Raw genomic sequence first — 20,783 nt, forward strand, 5'->3', positions numbered from 1 at the left:
AAATGATTTTCGGTCACGAGTCCCAAGGGCAGGAGGTAACAATTTTCAGTTACGAGTCCCAAGCCCTTTCACTCCACTCCCCTAACACACACATCTATCTATGGTAAACTAACCTGTGATAGGTGCAGGCACAGAGCACTCGGCCATCAGCACGACAGTTTAAAAAACACACTGAGTTAACGATATTTTGTTCTAACTTGCTATGTCCCAAATTCCAGCCTATTTTCTAAAGAGACATTTCTTTAAAACTTTATCCTTTCCCCCCTCGGCTGGCTCTAATATTAAATGGGACTCTGTCTGTTTAATTGCTTGAAGGATTGCTCCCTCTCACACAAATCATCTTTTTCCATACTAGGGTCTCTTGTTTAAGTTATAAATAAAATACTCCAACTATTTCTTTTTCCCACAGATGAGAACATTAAAACTCTGACATTTTAATCTGTTCTGTACAAGAGTGAGTTGTGTCAGCACACTGCTTCCAGCTACAACAACAGAAAAAACCAAGTTTAATTAAAGACAGAGCGGAAAAGCTGCACCGTGCTGTCTGAGCCACAAGGACTCATTGCGCAGTCTCGTGCTCACTCGTACTGCGTTACAGGAAACATTTCCTCCTTAGATACCTTTGAGCAGACAGGAGAGAACATTCCCATTTTCAGATCAGCATTGGAGAAGTGAGACAAAATGAGAACAAATACCCCGATTTCACACTTTGCTTTTTAAGTCAATGTATGGTGCTCACGAAAGTGAAGCACTAGCAGAAAAGCCCAGTGCTGTTGCAGTTTTGGGGTTCTTCTGAGGAAAAATCCCTGATAAGGATCAAGCAATGAATGCATAGGAGACTCGTATACAGACATGAACAACAGCATTGTGAGAGTAAACTCACTTCACCCGTGATTATAGCCAGTTGATGCCAAAGTCTCCAAAGGTGAAAGGTTACACATTGTAATTAGTGTACCATGTCACATACTCTTGCTGACTGTAGTGAGATGAAGGCTGAGCCCATGTACCACAGACCTAAGGAACAGCGGTCAAGCCTTTGGTAATATAAAGCAACGGTAAGTTGTGAGTAAGAGGCAGGCTATGCTCACAGAAGTTGGCACAAACAGGGCTGACATTGCAGAAATACTCCAAGCTAAGAAACATGAGAGTCCTGTGGCAACTTAAAGCCTAACAGATGTATCTGGGCATTAGCTTTCATGTGTCAAAAGCAGTTGGTCACATGCGTGGTTCACGGGCCATATCTTGCCCACTCCTGTTATAGAGTCTGCCAGGCGCTATCACAGAGCTCTGTTCACAATAAACCTGGCCTGGCACCTTATCTGATTCTGTGGTCTTTGGGGATTCCCTCGGAGTCTCCTGTGCTGGCTACCTGCTCAGAGCCAGCACAAGCTATGGGGGGAGGAGATGCACACAAGTGAATGGTTCTCATTGGACAGAGCAAGATACTTGTCAGGACAGCGCACCGGTGACCTCTGGCCCTCACTGACAAAGAGCATCACAAGCACGATGCATATTTCGATGGGGTGTTCTTACTCAGAGTCACGCATCCCGCAGAGATCCTCTTGCAATTCACCCTCTTTGGCAACCGGGGGTCAGGCTGGTGCAGGGATTAAGTATAGCAAGTTCTTGCTCTGCCCTGGAGAGCCCGGAACAGCCAGCTATCCCAGAGGCTCATCTGCAAAAGGAAGTGAGGGCTGAGGAGAGCAGAAAGGAGACTGGCTCCCGGCCCTTTGCCCACCCCCGAAAGGAAAGCGCTGAGCTCTCTCGCCTGTGACATTCCTATCCCTACCCCAACCATTCTCTGCTTCCAACAACCTCTCCCCCCCAACCCAGAACTCTACCCATTGCTCGTTCCAAGACTCTCTTGGCCTCCGTCTGACAGCCACCCTCGCGCCCGCCTTCCCCCAGGCCTGGCTCCACTGCAGGTGTACGCCAACCACTGGCTCTGCTGCTGATTCTTAAGAGACACACATTTATTAGGGGAACAGAGTTCTTCAGAAGAAGAATTTGAAATCACTTATCAGAGGCCTCACTTTTCAGTCGGCTCAGTGACTCACATTTTCAAGTCATGAACTTAACTTTTCCAGCATGAAAATAATCCAGACTTGTAGTTAAAACGGCATCAGAGAAGTTCATCTGCACACTTGGCAATGGGACCATTCCAGACACTAAGGCTGAATCATGGGTTCCTATGAAATGAAAAGTAGCTTACTTTTAGTACTTTCTAGTCCATGAAAAAGGTAAAGAGGAATATGCATCTGAATTTGCATCAACTATTTGATTAGTCGATAAGGGCACCTCCACCTTCGAAGAGCCCTGCCGACTCTTGCTACATTTCAAAAGCGGAAGCACTGTGGGGAGAATGGGGCCAGAGGGTGACCGCTTGAGTCCCCTGCTGGCCCCATGTTCCCCACAGTACTCTTGCTTTTGAAATATAGAAAGAGCCCTGCTCTTGCTACATTTCAAAGGCGGAAGCGCCGCCAGTTCCCCGCTGCAACCCTGCTCCCACCCCCACCCACCCCAGAGACGTTGCTGGGGGTACAGGCTTTTAAGCTGGCTCCCCCCTGCACCAGCTCCTGCTTGCTCCCCCTTGCTGCTTCTCTCTGATAGCGGCAGCAGGGGAGGGGGAGCGACTAGTCGAGTCACTGGCCAACTATCCGATAAGCTTACGCTAGTCAACTAGTCACTTACATCCCTACTCTGTACCACTTCAAGACTCACCACCAGGGCACCGTCTGCTGATCACTCCAGGAATTAGCTCCTCTGCACCCTTGGAGCACCTTCTGCTGACCGATGTCTTGCCCGCTGTTAGGTGTACTTTGTCTCCACCTCTACAAGCCCCGTGTCCCACCCAGGCCCCAGTGTCCTTCCTTCAAAGCACTGCCCGCCTGGCGATAACAGGTCCAAGGTCCTCCCCTCCCAGGAGACCCCATTAGCCCTAGGCTCACCTTGCCTCGGTGACCCACTGCAATTCTTCATCTAGCCCCTTCCCTCGGGGCTAACTGCCGTCTGAAATGGCCACTTCAGCACTGGCAAGAGGGGCTGGACTTGCTGCCTATTCCTGTGCTGGCTGACCCCTCAGGCCTTCCTCACAAAGCCTCAACCTGGGATTTCACCAGGCCAGAGCTCTCCAGCTCCTCCTGCCCTTCCAGGGGCCCCCATTTGTGTAGGCAGTGGGTGTCTCTCTCATCCTTGTAGCCCTTTTTCAGAGAGCCCAAGCCAGCCCAGACTGGTTCTCAGTATCAGTCTGCTCCCAGGGCAGTTTTCATCCCTCATACATCAGTGTGGTGCTAGGGCCCCACCACAGCCTCACTCCTACCTTGAATCAGGAGCCACCGGCAGCTCTAACCTACACTCTGCTAAAGCGTGTCACTTGGCAAGGCAAGCTTCTCAACGGGCCAAGAGAAGAGTGAGGGCATGTCTACACTACCCCGCTAGTTCGAACTAGCAGGGGTAATGTAGTCATCTGCAGTTGCAAATGAAGCCCGGGATTTGAATTTCCCGGGCTTCATTTGCATGAAGCCGGCCGGCGCCATTTTTAAATGCCGGCTAGTTCGAACCCCGTGCCGCGCGGCTACACGTGGCACGGGCTAGATAGTTCGGATTAGGCTTCCTAATCCGAACTAGCTGTACTCCTCGTTCCACGTACAGCTAGTTCGGATTAGAAGCCTAATCCGAACTAGCTACTCCGTGCCATGTGTAGCTGCACGACACGGGGTTCGAACTAGCCGGCATTTAAAAATGGCGCCGGCCGGCTTCATGCAAATGAAGCCCAGGAAATTCAAATCCCGGGCTTCATTTGCAACTGCAGATGACTACATTACCCCTGCTAGTTCGAACTAGCGGGGTAGTGTAGACATACCCTGAGAGACTCGGATGAAGGTGCAAAGAACCAAAGAAGTAAATTTACCAAAAAACTCTGTGGAAACATTTCAAATCAATTGTTTTCTGCCTCTTTCCCAGACAATATATACAATACTAGAAGATTTACCCCACGTTGCTTGGGCCCTTCAGGGAGGGGCTGGTGGTGTGGTGGGTGCAGGAGGCAGGGCAGGGGTTAGGAGTGCAGGAGTCAGGCAGAAGGGTGGGAGGTGTAGGGGGCTCAGAGCAGGGGGCTGGGAGGTCTGGGGTGTTCAGGAGAAGGGGTGGGGGGCTCAGGGCAGGGGAGTGGGGAGGTCTGGAGGGCCTCACCAGGCCCACCTGCACCAGCAAGGACAGCGATGCTCTTGCCAGTCCTGTGGCTCCTCCTGGGGGGAACTAGGTCTTCAGTGCCCAGCCCTGGCCTCTTCGGGTACAGTACTCCTTTGGGGATGCAGGGCTGTGTGGCCCAGCCACAGTACCTGGAGAGGTTCCTCAGGGAAACCCAGCCCCTGACAGAGCTCCTCTGGGGAGGTGGGGTTGCTGGCAGGCACCCCCCACGCACACACCCATCCAGTACTGCGGCTGAGAGCTGGGGGGAAGAATTTGGGCAAAGGGCCACTTACCTGGGCCAGTGGCCTGCAAGATGGAGAGCCCTGACTCCAGTTGACCACTCTCTTCCTCATGCATTTCCCCTCCCCCTTGGTCACTCTGCAGTAGAGCTATTCCCCACACTCGCTACCCCAATGGACACTCTGCAGTTTAACTGTACAGCCTATCAGCCTCCTCCCATTCCATGTGATGGAAAACAGTCCCATTCCAGGCACACCCCGTTTTCCTGGCACAACCAAACCCTGACCTTGCTTTTAAGTTAGGATAAGAGGAAGCGGAGTACTAAATTTGGTGGTCCTAGAGCTTTCCATTTGGGAGGAATTCTTGAAAAAAAGAGACTCTCAGAAAGACGGACTCACAGACAGAGAGACACACGAGCTCTCTAAAACATATAGCTATAGATACAAACCATATTCTATTTTCCAAGTAAATTAAATATCCATTCAAATTAGGGACATAAGCGACTAATCAACTATCCGATGAGCAAAAGCTTCTCGGATAGTCGACGCACTAGTCAACTAGCCGCTCCCCCCTCTTGTTGCCTTTATCACAAAGAGGTAGCAAGGGGGGATAAGAGGAGGGGCGCTGGGGGGAGCCAGCTTAAAAGCCAGTTCCCCCCAGCTCCAGCTCTGTGGGAGGGGGCAGGGGCGCAGCAGCAGCTTTCCAACTTTGAAATGTACAAGAGTCCCCGCTGGAACTACTGGCAGAGACAGTGCAGAACTTGGGGCCAGCCGGGATCTTTGAGTGCCCCGCCGGCCCCAGGCTCCATGCAGGTGCTTCTGCTCTGAAATGGACAAGAGACCCAGTAGAAGCTTTTGTCCATTTCAAAGATTGAAACTCCACGTGGAGCCCAGAGTCAGTGGGGGGGGGGGGGGGTCAGAGTCCCGGGCCCCACACATTGTTTCAGTCTTTGAAATGCACAAGAGCCCCTGCTGGAGCTCTTGTACATTTCAAAGGCAGAACACCACAATGGTCCTTATCGACTAACCAAATAGTTGACGGAAATCCCACTGACTGACTATTCGATTAGTTAATCGAAATTTAATATCCCTAATTCAAATTATGGATCAGATTGTCAAAAAGCTCAGCTCCTGTTTAGACATCCAAATAAGTTTTCAGAAGACCTCAGTATTCTGACTGCAGAGTCACTCAAAAAATCTCATGCAATGTGTGCTGAGCCCTTAAATATAGCCCTATTTATACTGCATTTGCTGCCTCTGTCAGTGGTTCACGTATACTAATTACCTTGTATGTGTGCACATACTGATCTGTCTTTGCCAGGGGTGTCCAAACTTTTTTCAAAGAGGGCCAGATTTTATGAAGTGAACATGCGTGAGGGCCGACCATTTTGCCTGACATTCTTTGAACCATTAAAATTAAACGCAAATTAACTATTTTATGCAAAGTTTATTGCAAACAGCATACTTTTCATTTCGTCACATGGATGACAAATCTAAACAGGTGTTAAATCACTCTGCCTTTCATATCTGAAGGCCAGATGAAAAAAAAATCCAGGAAGCTGAAATATATGTCAGGAACATTTTAAAGTACATTACATATTATTGGTAATAAAGGTTGTCTGTCAACTTTTAAGTTCAAAAAATATGAACAGGAACATAACACCAAGTATATATGTTGTGTCCAAATATATTTATAACTGATTTAGACCAACTGACATTAACTGAGATTTTACAATGTATTCATCTCAATACATATGGATTCGTTGGGGGCCATAAAAGATAGATATTGCCAAATTACCTGTGGGGCCGTATTAAACCGGAACACGGGCCGCAATTGGCCCGCAGGCCGGACTTTGGACATGCCTGGTCTATGCGCATCTGCTGTACCATTTGTGTATGCTACTGCACTGTGCCCACATTTGGGATACAAAGTGTCTGCATCTGCATTATTGAGTGTTCTTACACACTGCATGTTAGCCATTAGGGTGTGGTCCTGTGTGCATATGTACTTTCCTCTCTCTAGAGAGATGTGTTATACTGTGTCATGAAGACTCTTCTGAAAACACGGTGTATGTCTATTTTATAATCTTTCCAATTTATAAATACTGCTCTAAATTTCAGATCTATGAATCCTGGGTCAGGAAGGACCTTAGCAAGAGAACTCTTTTCCCCACTCCTAAGGGGGAAAAAAATGCCCATTTAAACTCATTGAAACCAAGTCTGGACTCCAGAGGTCCTTTTAGACAATTGAAAGCGGAATTTTCCAGCCCAGCAGCTGTAGTTCATTAGATCTGCCATGGACCGTGAAAGCCACTTGCCAATAGTGTCGAAAGACTATTACTCATTTTAGTCTCTCCAAGAGGACAACTCTCTTTCCAGCAATGCATTAGTGGAAAACACTGAGTCTGTGACTGGAAAACTGCAGCACACATCAATGGAAGTTGCATACTGAAAACTAACGCCAAGCTGGGATGGCAGAAAGAGATTCCAGCTTTTCACCTTCAGAGACAAAAGCTTCCTTGTAGATTACAAGGAGGAAAAAGTGTTTTGGCATTAACAGTATATTTGTATTATGTATGATAATCGCAGTCTGACCTAGCAGAACTGTCAGTCTAAACTGCAAATTCTCTGCGTCTGATTGAGCCTCGTTAATCTCTGCAGTCCACAAAAGGAAAAAAAAAAAAAAAAACTCTGGGCCAGTCAAATAAGCTCAGAATGTCAGTCACTGTCCAAGCAATGCAGCTAATCGTAAATATCAAGATCTCCCTCTGAGATAATCTCAGATTCCTGGGCTCAAGCAACAAAGAGAATCTGGAAAACACTCCTCTCTCTCATTTTCATCAATTCATGGCTTCACAAATTCCAAGGCCAGACAAGACCCTTACGATCAACTAGTCTGACTTCCCACATAATACAGGCCAGAAAACTTCCTCAAAATAATTCCTACAACATTATAAAAAAATTGATTTAAAAATTTATGGAGAATCCACCACTAACCTTGGAAAATTGTTCCAATAGTTAATTACTCTCACTTTTAAAAATGTATACCTTATTTCCAGTCTGAATTAACATTAATTATTAATTATCCTAAAATGATACTATTTATCTAGGGCAACGTCTAGACTGCAGGCTTCTTTTGGAAGAAGCTTTTCCGGAAGAGATCTTCAGAAAAAAAAGTCTTCCAAGAGAGAGCGTCCACAATGCCAAAGTGCATCGAAAAAGCGATCTGCTTTTTCGAAAGATAGCGTCCACACTGACTGGATGCTATCTCACATTTAAGCTGTGATCACTATGGACAGAGTGGCCACCAGGGCACCTGTGCTTTTTCCTCTTTCCTCTTCTTGTGAAAGAACTCCCTCTTCCCCGTCCATACACAACTTTTTCTGAAAGAGCTCTTTCGGAGAAAGGCTTCTTCCTTGGAGAAAGAGGTTTACCAATGTCGGAAAAACCCCTCTGTTCTTTCAATTTTCTTTCGGAAGAACACAATTGAAGTGTGGACGTAAGCGAAGTTTTTTCGGAAAAATGGCCGTTTTTCCAAAAACACCTCTATAGTGTAGACATAGCCTGGGATGGAACAACTGTATGGACTCCTGACCATTCAGGCATTTTTATTGGTGGACAGTGTACTGCATGACTGGAACTGGAATACAACTATGTCGTACTACTTGATTTCCTTGGGTCGTCCCTTCCTTCCTCACAAGAAATTCTAAGTTTTTCTTTTCAATACCAGCTTTCCCCTCCACTTCTAACCTGTATCTAGTAACTCTCCAGTCACAGGAATGTAGTTTCCAAAATTCCAAATTGTACTATTAGATGCCTGACCACAACTCTAATGATGCATCTAAACCAAAGTGAGTTCCTTCAAGTATCCATGCCTGCTATGTTAGGGTATGTCTACACTACCACCCTAGTTCGAACTAGGGTGGTTAATGTAGTCAATCGAAGTTGCAAATGAAGCCCGGGATTTAAATATCTCGGGCTTCATTTGCATCTTGCCGGGCGCCGCCATTTTTAAATCCCCGGTAGTTCGGACTCCGTGCCTGCGGCTACACGCGGCATGGAGTAGGTAGTTCGAATTAGGCTTTCTAATTCGAACTACCATTACACCTCATTCCACAAGAAAGCCTAATTCGAACTACCTACTCCGTGCCGCGTGTAGCCGCGGGCACGGAGTCTGAACTACCAAGGATTTAAAAATGGCGGCGCCGGCAAGATGCAAATGAAGCCGGGATATTTAAATCCCGGGCTTCATTTGCAACTTTGATTGACTACATTAACCACCCTAGTTCGAACTAGGGTGGTAGTGTAGACATACCCTTATAGCTTAGAAACAGAGGTATTGCCAGACTGGGTCAAATCCCTGGGCCAAGCTAGTCCAGCACTGCCTCTCTGACAGAAACCATCGCCCAGCTGCTTCTGAGGCAGATGCATGAAATGCCAGAGAAGTCAGGTGTGGTAATCTGCCCCCATGAAGGTCTCATTCTAACCCCAATAGCTAGAGATTGGCTTAAGCACTAAAGCATGAGGGCTACAACACTTGTAATTTTCTGAAGCATTAGCGACTATAATTACCTTCTCTAGACCAGTCACATCAGTACCTTTATCATAGCTGCTCTCGTACAGCTCCTTTCCAAGATAACAAGTCTAATGTTTTTTACTCATTCTCTCCACACAGAATTTTTCATGCTTTTAAATCACTATTATCCTCCCTCTCTGAACACCTCTTAATTCTGCAATATTCATTCAAATATGGGGTGACCACATACGGTGTGTCTACACTGCGGGGCTTAACTCGAAATAAGCGATGCCAATTAAGCTAAGTCAATTGTGTAGCTTATTTCGAAATAGGGAGTGTCTACACAGCACTTATGTTGAAATAGAGCACTTTTCCTCCGACTTCCTTTACTTCTCATACAATGAGGGTTACAGGAGTCGGAGTAAGAAGACCTAAGCTTGATAGTATTTTGACACTATTTCAAAATAACTGCCTGCTGTGTAGACACAGACTATTTTGGAATAGTGCTAGTTATTTCGAAATAGTGTTGCAGTGTAAATGTGCCCTTAGAATCCCAGACTGGCAGAAACCTTAGGAGTCACTGAGTCTAACTGCTGCCCAAAGCAAGACCAACCCAGCTAAATCAACCAAGCCAGGGCTTTGTCAAGCCAGGACTTAAAAACTTCTAGAGATGGAGATTCCACCCCCTCCCTAGGAAACCCATCCCAGCGCTTCCCCACCCTCCTAGGGAAACAGTTTATACTGATATCCAACCTAGACCTCCCCCACTGTAACTTGAGACCATTGCTCCTTGTTCTGCCATCTGGAACAGTCTCTCTCCTTCCTCTTTGGAATCCCCCTTCAGGTAGTTAAAGGCTGCTATCAAATCCCCCTTCCTTCTTTTTCCCTCCTCATCCCCTCTTTTCTTGCTGTTTATTTGTACCTCTGGACTCCTTGCTCCATTCACTTGAAGAAGTGGGCTGTGCCCACAAACGCTCATGATCCCATCGACATGTTTCGTTCGTCTCTATGGTGCTGCAGGACCATTCGTTGTTTCTTAAGTTTTTTCAGTTACAGATTAATGCAGCTACCCCCTCAGACTTTTAAACAGGCCTGTAGAAACCTCTCGTTACCCTTCACATCACTTGCTAGCTGCAATTCCAGTTGCGCTTTGGCCTTCCTGACTATACCTCTCAAGCATGTCACAGCTCCAGTCAAGTTCTCCCCCACAGTTACTCATCAGACTGTTTTGAAGAGATACAGTTGCTAGATGCTGTGTGTTTTACGCCTCTGGTGTCTAAACAGAGTCCTACTACACTGTCAATTGGCAGAGCCTCTACCTAGCTCTCTCTCCTACCCCCTAAGAGCTGTATCCATGCATCTCTCCACCCAGCCGCTAGAACCAGTGTTGAGCGTTTGAATTACCCTCAGCGCTTAAACACACCATCTTCCAGAACACCTGAGAGCTGATCTTTGTAGTCTACCTCTTCAATGATACACCTAAGTGTAATGCATGAAAGGCACAGACACTTGGCACAGCATTCTAACAAACCTTCCTTAATTGCATGAAAAATATCACGATCTATACTCTCATAAACCCTACATACATTTCCCTGCCTGTTTCCTCATCACTCCATAGCATGCTTTGGGCTGGGGCCAGGGCTATCTGGGTTAGACCGGTGTCTTTCTGTTGCAGTGCATATCTTAGGCTCTGATACACGGAGCCTCCTCTCACCACTCCTACGCCTCCTCATCTCCTTAACCTTGGCAGACTGGTCCTTCTCTTTGCCTTGCTCTAACCAAACTTCCTATACGCATCTCTTCACCCAAAAGTTTTTATATCCTTCTCCCTTATCAACACTGTTCCTTTAAACTGCTTGCAAAATGCCCTCTCCACTTACACAAAAGGACAAAGTACCTTCTCCCAGCTCCAGCTAAACACCTTAGCAAACCTACTGTCCCAAGGTGCTTCACCACAAACAGATTCTTTTTATTTCTAAGGACCTACATTGCCCCTTTTCTGGCAGAGATGTGACTCGGCCCTACCAGCCCACAGAGGAAACACACAGACAAAGGGTCACTCAATACAGAATTTTCATGGTAACAACTTTATATCATCAACCAACATTCATAAGTGACACATAGGTTCCCCAAAGCATTACAACTTCAGCGCACACACTTTTCCCAATCAGACTAACTCTCCGGTCATCTGAAGAAGTGGGCTATGCCCACGAAAGCTCATGATCCCGTCTACATGTTTTGTTAGTCTATAAAGTGCTACCAGACCATTTGCTGTTTTTGTTCTGTAACAGAGCAACTCAGCTACCCCTTGAAACTCTCTGATCTATATAATGGGATTATTTTATTTTCCTTACTATTCTCCATTCAAGTCCTTATGCAGCCTAACATTTAGGTAGAAGTTTTGTTTTGTGTTGACTGGTTTTGTTTTTTAACTGTAGCTGCACACTCAGTAGGAGTCTTCACTGAGCTGACACCATGATACCCACACGTCCCTTTCTAAGCTGAGAGTTAATCTGCGGTAAAAGCCGTTCACATGTTTCCTCCAATGTGCATTGCTCTGCATTTATTAAAACTGAACGTCACCTGCCGTCATGCTGCCCATTCACCTAGCTTGATGAGGGTCCCCTAAAGCTCTTCCATCTCCTATGGACTTCAATAACTTACATAATTTTGAGTCATCAGCAAATGTTTCCACTCCGCTGCTCACTCTCTTTTCCAGCTCATTAATAAATGTATTAAGCAGTACCAGGCTTAGCACACACCCATAAGGCATCCCCTGTTAACCTTTTGGCATGATGAAAATGTACCACTTCTTTCTTACTCAAATAACTCACCCTCCCTATTACACACTTCACCACCATAGGTACCTGCCCTCAGATCAGCAGAGCGCTCTGCTATATTAGGGTTGCTTTAACACCCCCAAATAATTACAGCAAAAAAAAGATCTTTTCCTATCTGACCACAGGACTACACCTGAGCCTACCAGGCACAGAACACTATTAGATACATTGACAGAAACAGTCTGATAAACCCTCCCTAGCCAGTGAAGTGAGGTTTTTACACTCAACACCGTTTTTCTGTTTGTCTGTTTGCAACATGATCATTTTTGAAAGCTACAGCTGATCAACTCCAGACATTTCAGGGAATGTTCTAGGCAACAGCAGCCAGAAGCCTTCTGATTTCAGTGAAAATAGTAAAAACCAAAAGGGAGAAATGGGGGGCATATTGAGTCCCTGGCATCTGGTTAGCAGAGGCAGCAGCTTTAAGCCAGTCTGTGATTATACAGAGAGTAAGAACCACTTGAAGGCAGCCACTGACACATTGCAGCATGACAACAGCCTCCATGTAAAGTTGTAAAACGTTCTTAACTGTGAACAGATAAGTTTGCATAATGTAGACTAGACTCTCTTCTTGCAATGCAGACTCCAGGAAGCGTACGGAAGAGATGGTCTATATTGAAGGTTGTTTGAGCACAAACAACATTGCACCTGCAATAAACTCATATTTTTCATGCTATTTTGTTCTTTTTAAGCACATTCAGATGAAGAGGGCTGAGGGTATGTCTACACTACTCTCCTAATTCGAACTAGGAGGGTAATGTAGGCATACCGCACTTGCAAATGAAGCCCAGGATTTGAATTTCCCGGGCTTTATTTGCATAAGCCGGGCGCTGCCATTTTTAAATCCCGGCTGGTTCGAACCCCGTGCCGCGCGGCTACACGCGGCAAGAACTAGGTACTTCGGACTAGGCTTCCTAGTTCGAACTACCGTTACTCCTCATTCCACAAGGAGTAAAGGTAGTTCGGACTAGGAAGCCTAGTCCGAACTACCTAGTCGTGCCGCGTGTAGCCGCGCAGCACGGGGTTCGAATCAGCCGGGATTTAAAAATGGCGGTGCCCGGCTTATGCAAATGAAGCCCGGGAAATTCAAATCCCGGGCTTCATTTGCAAGTGCGGTATGCCTACATTACCCTCCTAGTTCGAACTAGCGGGGTAGTGTAGACATACCCTGAGAGAGTGAAGTACATTCACAGTCTGGAGAGCAACTATCCCTATTTTTCTGTATACATGGGAGAATATTTTAGCAAAGGCCTTTCCTAAAAGCAGGAACCTTGACAGCAGGAAAGTTGCACTATGTGACCCTATAAATACTTTACTAGAAAGTCCAACTCTACAGCAGAGAAGCACAACTAGCAAACAGACTGATTGTTCTTACACATTGTATGAATGTGCATGAACGAAGACCCTTTAGAAAAGAAGGCAAGAAAAAAGGCATTCAAGTAGCGAGTTTTATGAGAGAAAAACAAACAGCGAGTTCAACAGGTTCCTGAAATCCCAGCAGTGATCGATAAATCGACTTTTGCTTCACCTTATATGAAGTGGCTGTACTTAGCAAATCACTGTGTAAGCTGCCTCAATAACAGCACTCCTGCTATCAAGTTTACTTGCAACAATTCCAACGAAGAAATTAATTTCTTAGATGACATGAAAAGGTTATCTAGAATGAGGAAAACACAGGAGACTGAGCTTTCCACTAATAAAACAGACAAATATCAGTCTCTGTACTGAATTTGAGGCTGGGTTTTTTTTCCTGCAAGATCTTGAATTCCCTGTGGCCCAAACACTGCCTACAATATATATATATATAAAAATATAAACCTCACAATGCTGTTCAAAGGATGAGTTCCTAAAAATATAAAGAAACTAATGAACTAACTGGCTCTATTGTTCTTGGATAATAGTTTGCATTGCAACTCCTCGTGCAAAGGCCAAATCAAGAGACTACACCATTAGAGCAGCTAATGGTTGAAAGCTAGCGCCATATATTAAGAATCTGGTGTTATAAGCCACCCAATGTTTTGTTCCACTTCGAACATTTTAAGACGATTTAAAATACCTTTCCTTAGTAGGTTTTCCAGATTTCAGATCATGTTTCCTAAGCTCAACTTATTGCATATAGGTGGTTCATCTCAAGGTTCAACCAAATAAGAAAACCATACCTCACTCCCAGTCAATCTTTTGGTTTTTATTGTTCAAATCATTTCCAAATGGTTTGTTTTGTAAGTAGAAATCATCTCTTCTGTTTTCTGCAACATAAATTTAAATAGCGGGTGCTTTCTTAGAAATATGTTCCCTTTCCAGACACCATTTCAGTTTATGGCATTCCCTTCTTCTGTTACACTGGGATCAGAGAAACACATGGCTAATGTCAATTTATTTCCCTCTCTAATATTCATTTTTTATGCATTCAAAGTGAACACTCAATACCAAAGAATTATTCCACTAGGGACATGGCCATAAGAATAAAAGGAAAAACAAATATTTGCTTGACAACAATACTGAAACAAATCATGCAGGAATGGGGGACCAGACCCCTGTTCCAAGAAACATGTTAACAGCCTAGAATTTTGTAAAACATTTAATATCCACCAAAAGTATGCCCAACCCAGTTTGATACAGAAGATCTGTATGAATTAGCCAAGGGGTGTCAAACACCTAGCCCACAAACCATATATAGATATGCCATGTGGCTCACTGGCATATTTAGATTCTGCAGACTCTTCTTCAAGAAGCTTGGCAAATTTCTAGCCCTTATGCTTAAAAAGAAAGAGACTACAACTAGTAGGGGCTGCTGTACTGATGAGGGGAGGATGAAATGGGGTTTAGCTGGGGCTACCCTTTCCTGGACCCAAAACTGTAAAGGGTGTTCCCAGGGGGCAATAGGATGTGCCCTTGACAGAACACTCCAGAATGGAATCAGCTAGCCTCCAGCCCATAGACACAGTTGCAGCCAAAGCAGCAACCTTGTTGCTCTGGACATTTAGGCTATGTCTACACTACACGTTTTTGCGGCAGAAAATATGCTAATGATATCGTGACTTATGCTAATGAGTCCCTCATTAGCATATTTTCTGCCAAAAAAAGTGTAGTGTAGACAAAGCCTTAGAGATCTTTCTGCAATTTTGACCAGACTTTCTCAGTCCTGTGATGATTGGCTGTTTGTTTCAATCCTTCTCCCTTCCCTCTAGGGATGTAATAGTGTAGTTGATTAACCGACAAGCAAAAGCTTATAGGTTGTGCTATAGATGACATGCATTCCCCACCCCCGCCAGTGCATTGTTTAGCAGGCTGGCCAGCAGCCTCGCTCAGTCCTGGCTTGCGCTGGGTCCACGACCTACACTTGCTGTGGCTCTGCATTTAAAGTGTATTAGGAGCCAGGCAGGCAGGCAGCCCAGCTCAGTTCCAGCTCGCGCAGGGTCCGGGAGCTCAGACTCCTCCTGCCTGGACAGGGGCTGCTGCCACCCTGTGCTGCTGCCTCTGTATCAGAGGCGGCAGTGCAGGGTGACAGGCAGCCTGTCTGCAGGGATAGCTGGTTTTTAAACTGACTCCCATCATGGACCAGCTCCCATTTGGCACCCCGCGAGAGGATCCAGAGGCAGAAACGCGAGTGGCAGGGGGCTCCTCAGGAGTGGGGCCAGGGTGCACTGGCTGCTGGCCCCACCCCCAGGGACTCTAGAATAGTCGAGTAACCAGTAAGAATTCATGTAGTTAATTGACTATTCAGTAACTGATATCTAACATCCCTACTTCCCTCCCCAGCTTCACTCCCCCCGCCCTCTTACTCTCTCCACACCCTCCTTGTGCCCCTCACTCCCTTCCATTCCCATTTAGCTAAGGGTAAATAAATCCAGAACTATCGTGGCACTTACTTCCCTCTCTCACGCTGTTCACTCTGCCGACCGCTCTGGCCAGCAGCGCTGTCTCCATGAGAATGGAGCGTAATCCGAAGCAATGCGGGCAGTCTGCAGTAGTGACTCAGAGCGCTGAGCTCTTATTCCCACCCTGGCTCTTTTCATGGGAGACATCTAGAGCTTCCCAGTGACATCTGAAATGCCAGTATTAACCGGCAGATAGAAGGGAAGCCTTGGGTGCTGAGCGCTGGGAACTGCGGCAAGAAAGGGAAGGCAAAAGTGAAGGAGGTACTTTGCAACAGAACATACCACGCCCTTTAAGAGAGGATGCTACAAGCCCAGTGATACGGATTGGGGGTTTGGCCCATTCACACAAAGGAGCTCTGGGCAATGGAGCACTGATGAAGGACTGGTAAGAGATATAGTCCCATGTGGAAGCCATGGGCCTGTGCTGGTAGCTCAGTCTAGGAAGGAAGGGATAGAGGTAAGCCCTAGAATTTGATCTTTCTACAGTAATGGGCAGCAGACAGCTGGGCTAGGACTCTTGCAGAATTCAGGCAATGATGCTGATTTTTAATAAGTCTTGGAAAACTGGAAGCTCCAGATGGGAGGAAAGCTAATTTGTAGATTGGTAGGGAGGAGTTACCCAGTCAGGAGCAGCTGCTTAACCTCTTCCTTTCGGGTGTAGGGCTTGCATGCTCCATCACACATGATTCTATGGAAAATAGAACCTGTCAAACTAACTTTATATAATTTGATGAGACTACAAGTTTGGCTGATAACTCTGATGGGGTTGCAGTAAAAGGCCCCTCTTCAGGCCACGTCTACACTGGACTTGCAAAGTCACCGTAAGCCAAGGTATGCAACTCCAGCTATGCAAAATGCTCCGCAGGAGGCTGAGGGGAGCAAACGCTCCCTTCGGCTTCCCTTACTCCTCACAAAAGGAGGCAGAGCAGGCGCGGGGCATGGGAGGGGAACAAGAGGGAGCCGGTGTTCATGGGGAACAGGCTTTTAAGCAGGGTCCCTGCATGTACCAGCTCCCAAGGAACCACCTACCCTGCATGCTGCTGCCTCTGATGCATTCTTCATGATATGCTCTAATTCACTGTTTCTCAACCTTTGTGAAAACAAGGCTCAGGCTTGCTGCCTACCTAAACTGTGTCAGGGAGATCTCTGGGACCAGGGCTAGTCCACAAACAGTTGAGAAACTGTTGTAGTTCACCCACACCTATTGGGCCAGAAGCATGCATTCATTCAGGGAAGTCCTATGGCCCGTGTTAGCCAGGAGATTAGACTAGATCACAATCCGTTAGACCCACTAATTTATCCATGAACACTGGGAAACAATCAGGAGGTTGGTGGAGTGGAACCTGAAATGGGCTAGAAAGGAGCCTACAGAGAGGATGTAGAAAGGCCTGAGGAGCAGGGTAAGAAAAGGAGAGGAAGAGGCTGAGATAGTGTAGCGTAGTATGGTGGTGAGACTTGCAGCAATTACTTAAATGCCCAGGCTGTGATTTCCAGCAAGACAGGGAGAAATGGCCCCTTCTCTGGCCCAGTGTCAGTGAGGCTGATAAATTACTGAGTCTGCAGAAGGCCAAAATGGACAGAAGGATCCAAGAGAGGGCACAAAGAGGAACAGTAGCCAAAGAACGCAGCGATAAGGATTTTGTGGAAAAGCAGTGTCCTGAGCATGCTTGGGTTTAGCTTGGCAAGTTAATTCATTCTTCTGCCAAACTGCATTCCTGAAATATTGTGTTTGTCTGTGTATCTCATCTTAAAAGACCATACAAGATGAGCGGAATGCATGAAGCCCAGTTTACCATCTGCTGATTCTTTTCTGGCATTGAATGCAACCAGGCTGGCTGAGCTGTGCTCTGTACCAACAGAGAAGAAGGACTAAGGAGCCAGAGGGATGCTAGAAGAGTATTGTGTTTATTGGTTCCATGGGTGTGTTGTTTACCCCCAAAAGGGGAAGGATTTGAATGAGTGTTGTATAGATAGCTGAATCCCAGGACATGCAACCTAACCTACCTATCCATTCGGAAGACAAGTAGTCCTGCACCTGTGGCACAGACACACAACCCAGCATCACTCCTTTGCACACGCACACATAGAGACAGGAGGAAGGAGAGAACCATGTGCAGGTCCATTTCAGCAACCATGGTTAATCAGTAGCTTTGGTAAACGATCTTGGAAGTCATACAGCAAGGAAATAGACTTAGAAACAAATTCACTAGCACAGAAAGCAACCAGAAGTCCTCCATTCAAATCCCACTGAGTACATACAGTGCATCTGAGGGCCAGTCTCCAATACGCTGGAAACACTGTACCCCATATGTAGGTGTAAAATGCATGACTAAAGCACAAAGGGGCGCTCAAACAGCACTGACAAAATCAATGCCAAACAAAAACCAAACAAAAAAAAGGCTTTAAAATGATTCTGTAGTCTTTAAAACTAAAAAGTTTGTATTTTTAGACCACACACAATAGTTTACAGTGTTTTTTCTTTAGTCTCCTGTATGGTAGTTAAGTAACTATACGTGACCAGCCTGGTGCCTTTCTGATGGTAAATAGAAGATTTTGCATTTAAGTTACAATATGCAATACTTCAGAGCAACCTCATGCCAAAATGGCACATTTCTGAAGGATGCAAAGGTATTCAATAAAAAGCTTTTAAAGGCATATTTTTAAACTTGCAGCAGGAAAGCTTTTCTGTGTCAAGACACTAATTCTCTTAACAGCATTGATCAAAATGTCATTCTTTTATGAGTGTACAATACCTTTTAATGGCATACAACAAGCCATTAGGGTTATATACCTCCAGACAGCTTACTGGAAAAAAGGGAACACTGGCCAAGATACAATCACCAGTTTTAATATTTCTAATAAGACTCAGTTTTTCTTTAATTTTCCCCCACATCTATTTCATCCTAAAGCCCACAAATGAAATTATCCAAGAATTAAACTAAACTTCTTATTGCTTCCCCAGTCACAATAACTTTCACAGGGCCCCACACCTTCACCCAACATGCTCAAGAAATGCCTCTGGCTAATTATAGTAAAATATCCTAAAACTAGGACATCGTATCATAGAGATTGATCATACACATGATTCAATTATTGGTACAGAAGAGCATAACTTGCACAGGAAGGACAGGCAGGGGAAAAGAAAGAAGTATTGCCTTATATATTAGATCTATATACACTTGGTCGGCAGTTGAGATGGAAATAGGAGACAAGACTTGTTGAAAGTCTCTGCGTAAACACAAAAGGGGTAAAATATAAGGGTGATGTCATTGTAGAGATTTACTACAGATCACCTAACCAGGAAGAAGAGGTGGATGAGGATTTCTCTGAGCAACTAAAACACATCCACATCAGAGGACTTGGAGGACTTCAGCTACCCAGACATCTGTTGGGAAAATAACACAGCAGAGTACAGATTAGCCCACAAGATCTTGGAATGCATTGGAGGCATTTTTCCCCCAGAAGTTGGAGAATGCTACAAGGGCAGAGGCTCTTCTAGATTTAAATTTGATAAATAGGGAATTGGAAGGTGGAAGACAGCTTGGGTGAAAGCGAATATAAAATGAGAGAGTTCATGATTCTAAGAAATGGCAGGAGAGAAAGCAGCAAAATAAAGATAATGGATTTCAAGAAGGCAGACTTCTGCAAACTCAGGGAGTTAGTAGGTGAAATCCCATGGGAAGCAAGTCTAAGTGGAAAAACAACTGAAGACCGTTGGCAGTGTTTCAAAGAGATGTTGTTAGGGCAAAAGACCAAACTGTTCCATTTCATAGAAAAGATAAGACAATTTGGCAACAGACACCCGGGCTTAACCAGGAGATCTCGAATGATCTAAAAATAAAAAAATGAGTCCAACAAAAAGTGGAAACTAGACCGAGTCACAAAAGATTAATAAAATTAGGAGGCAAAATCAGAAAGGCAAAGGCACCAAATGAGGTCGATCTAGCTAAAGACATAAAGGGTAACAAGAAACCATTCAACAAATACAGGTTGAACCTCTGAAATCCGGGACTCTCTGGTGCAGCAACATCTGTGGTCAGGTAGATGTCGCTGGACCAAAGAGCCCTGGCAGCTGGGAACGGGAGCCAGTTGGGAGTCCAGTGGCCAGGAGCCCTAACCGGGGCCAGGGAGTCAGCTGGGAGTCTGGTGGTCGGGGGGGCGGGCAGGCAGCTGCAGACGGGCTAGCACAGCTGGGAGTCTGGTGGTCGGGGGGGCAGGCAGGCAGCTGCAGATGGGCTAGCACAGCTGGGAGTCTGGTGGTTGGAGGGGGATGGGGGGGACCAGGCAGCTGCAGACGGGCTAGCACAGCTGGGAGTCTGGTGGTCAGAGGGGGATGGGGGGGGGGACCAGGCAGCTGCAGACGGGCTAGCACAGCTGGGAGCCCCAACCAGCAGGCCAGCAACAGTAGGGCTGGTGGCAGCTAGGTTGCCTCATCCCTAAGGAGCCCCAGACTGGCCAGCAGAAGCAAGTGAGAAGAGGGGAAAAAACCCTCACTAATGTAGCCCCCAACTGAGAAACACACACACAGACACAGACAGACACAGACACCACCCCCCTCACTCAGGCAACTCAGGCTGTCAGGTTCCCTTTGCCGAGGCTCAGGGCTGCATTATCTCTTCTGAGGGCTCAGAACTAGTAGATTTTGTGAAGCCCCCTCTTGACTCTGGGGTGGAGCCAAAAATTAGGGGTTCGGTATGTGGGAAGAGGCTACTGGGGAGCGGACTGGAGGTGCAGGGTCTGAGCTGGAGAAAGGGTACAGGAGCAGGCTCAGGGTGGGGATGCAGGATCTAGACAGGAGGTAGAATGTGAGAGCCAGCTGGGAGTGAGGCTGGGAGGATACAGGAAGGGGCCAGGGACTGGGGCGATTACTTGACCCCCCAAGAGCTGTGCCACACATGGCGCCATGCTGCTCTGAGCTTGCAGGCATCCTCCGCGCCCCCCACCCCCACACCATTCCCACACACTGCGATTCCTGGCCAATGGAGCAATGGGGATGGAGCCTGCAGGTGAGCACTTTCCTGTGCGCCCGTTCCCCCAGCCGTGCGGGAGCGGGGAATGGCAGTGTGCAGAGCTGCTTCCTTCCCCCCCCCCCCCCCCCCCATCAGGCAGAGCTGGCCAC

At 46.4% G+C, this 20,783-nt stretch overlaps 1 long non-coding RNA gene across 2 annotated transcripts in view; it reads right to left on the bottom strand.

Moving 5' to 3' along the window:
• Positions 1-269: 269 nt before the first annotated feature.
• LOC142831027 (uncharacterized) overlaps positions 270-20,783 on the bottom strand; it is a 40,790-nt gene continuing 20,276 nt past the window's right edge. For both annotated transcript variants that reach the window (XR_012906617.1, XR_012906616.1), the window contains 2 exons: positions 2,058-2,189; positions 270-1,675 (listed from right to left, as the gene is read on the bottom strand). This is a non-coding gene — a long non-coding RNA (uncharacterized LOC142831027). The remainder of the gene's footprint in view (positions 1,676-2,057; positions 2,190-20,783) is intronic.

The sequence above is a fragment of the Pelodiscus sinensis genome, chromosome 12, assembly GCF_049634645.1.
Source record: "Pelodiscus sinensis isolate JC-2024 chromosome 12, ASM4963464v1, whole genome shotgun sequence".
NCBI lineage: Eukaryota > Metazoa > Chordata > Testudines > Trionychidae > Pelodiscus > Pelodiscus sinensis.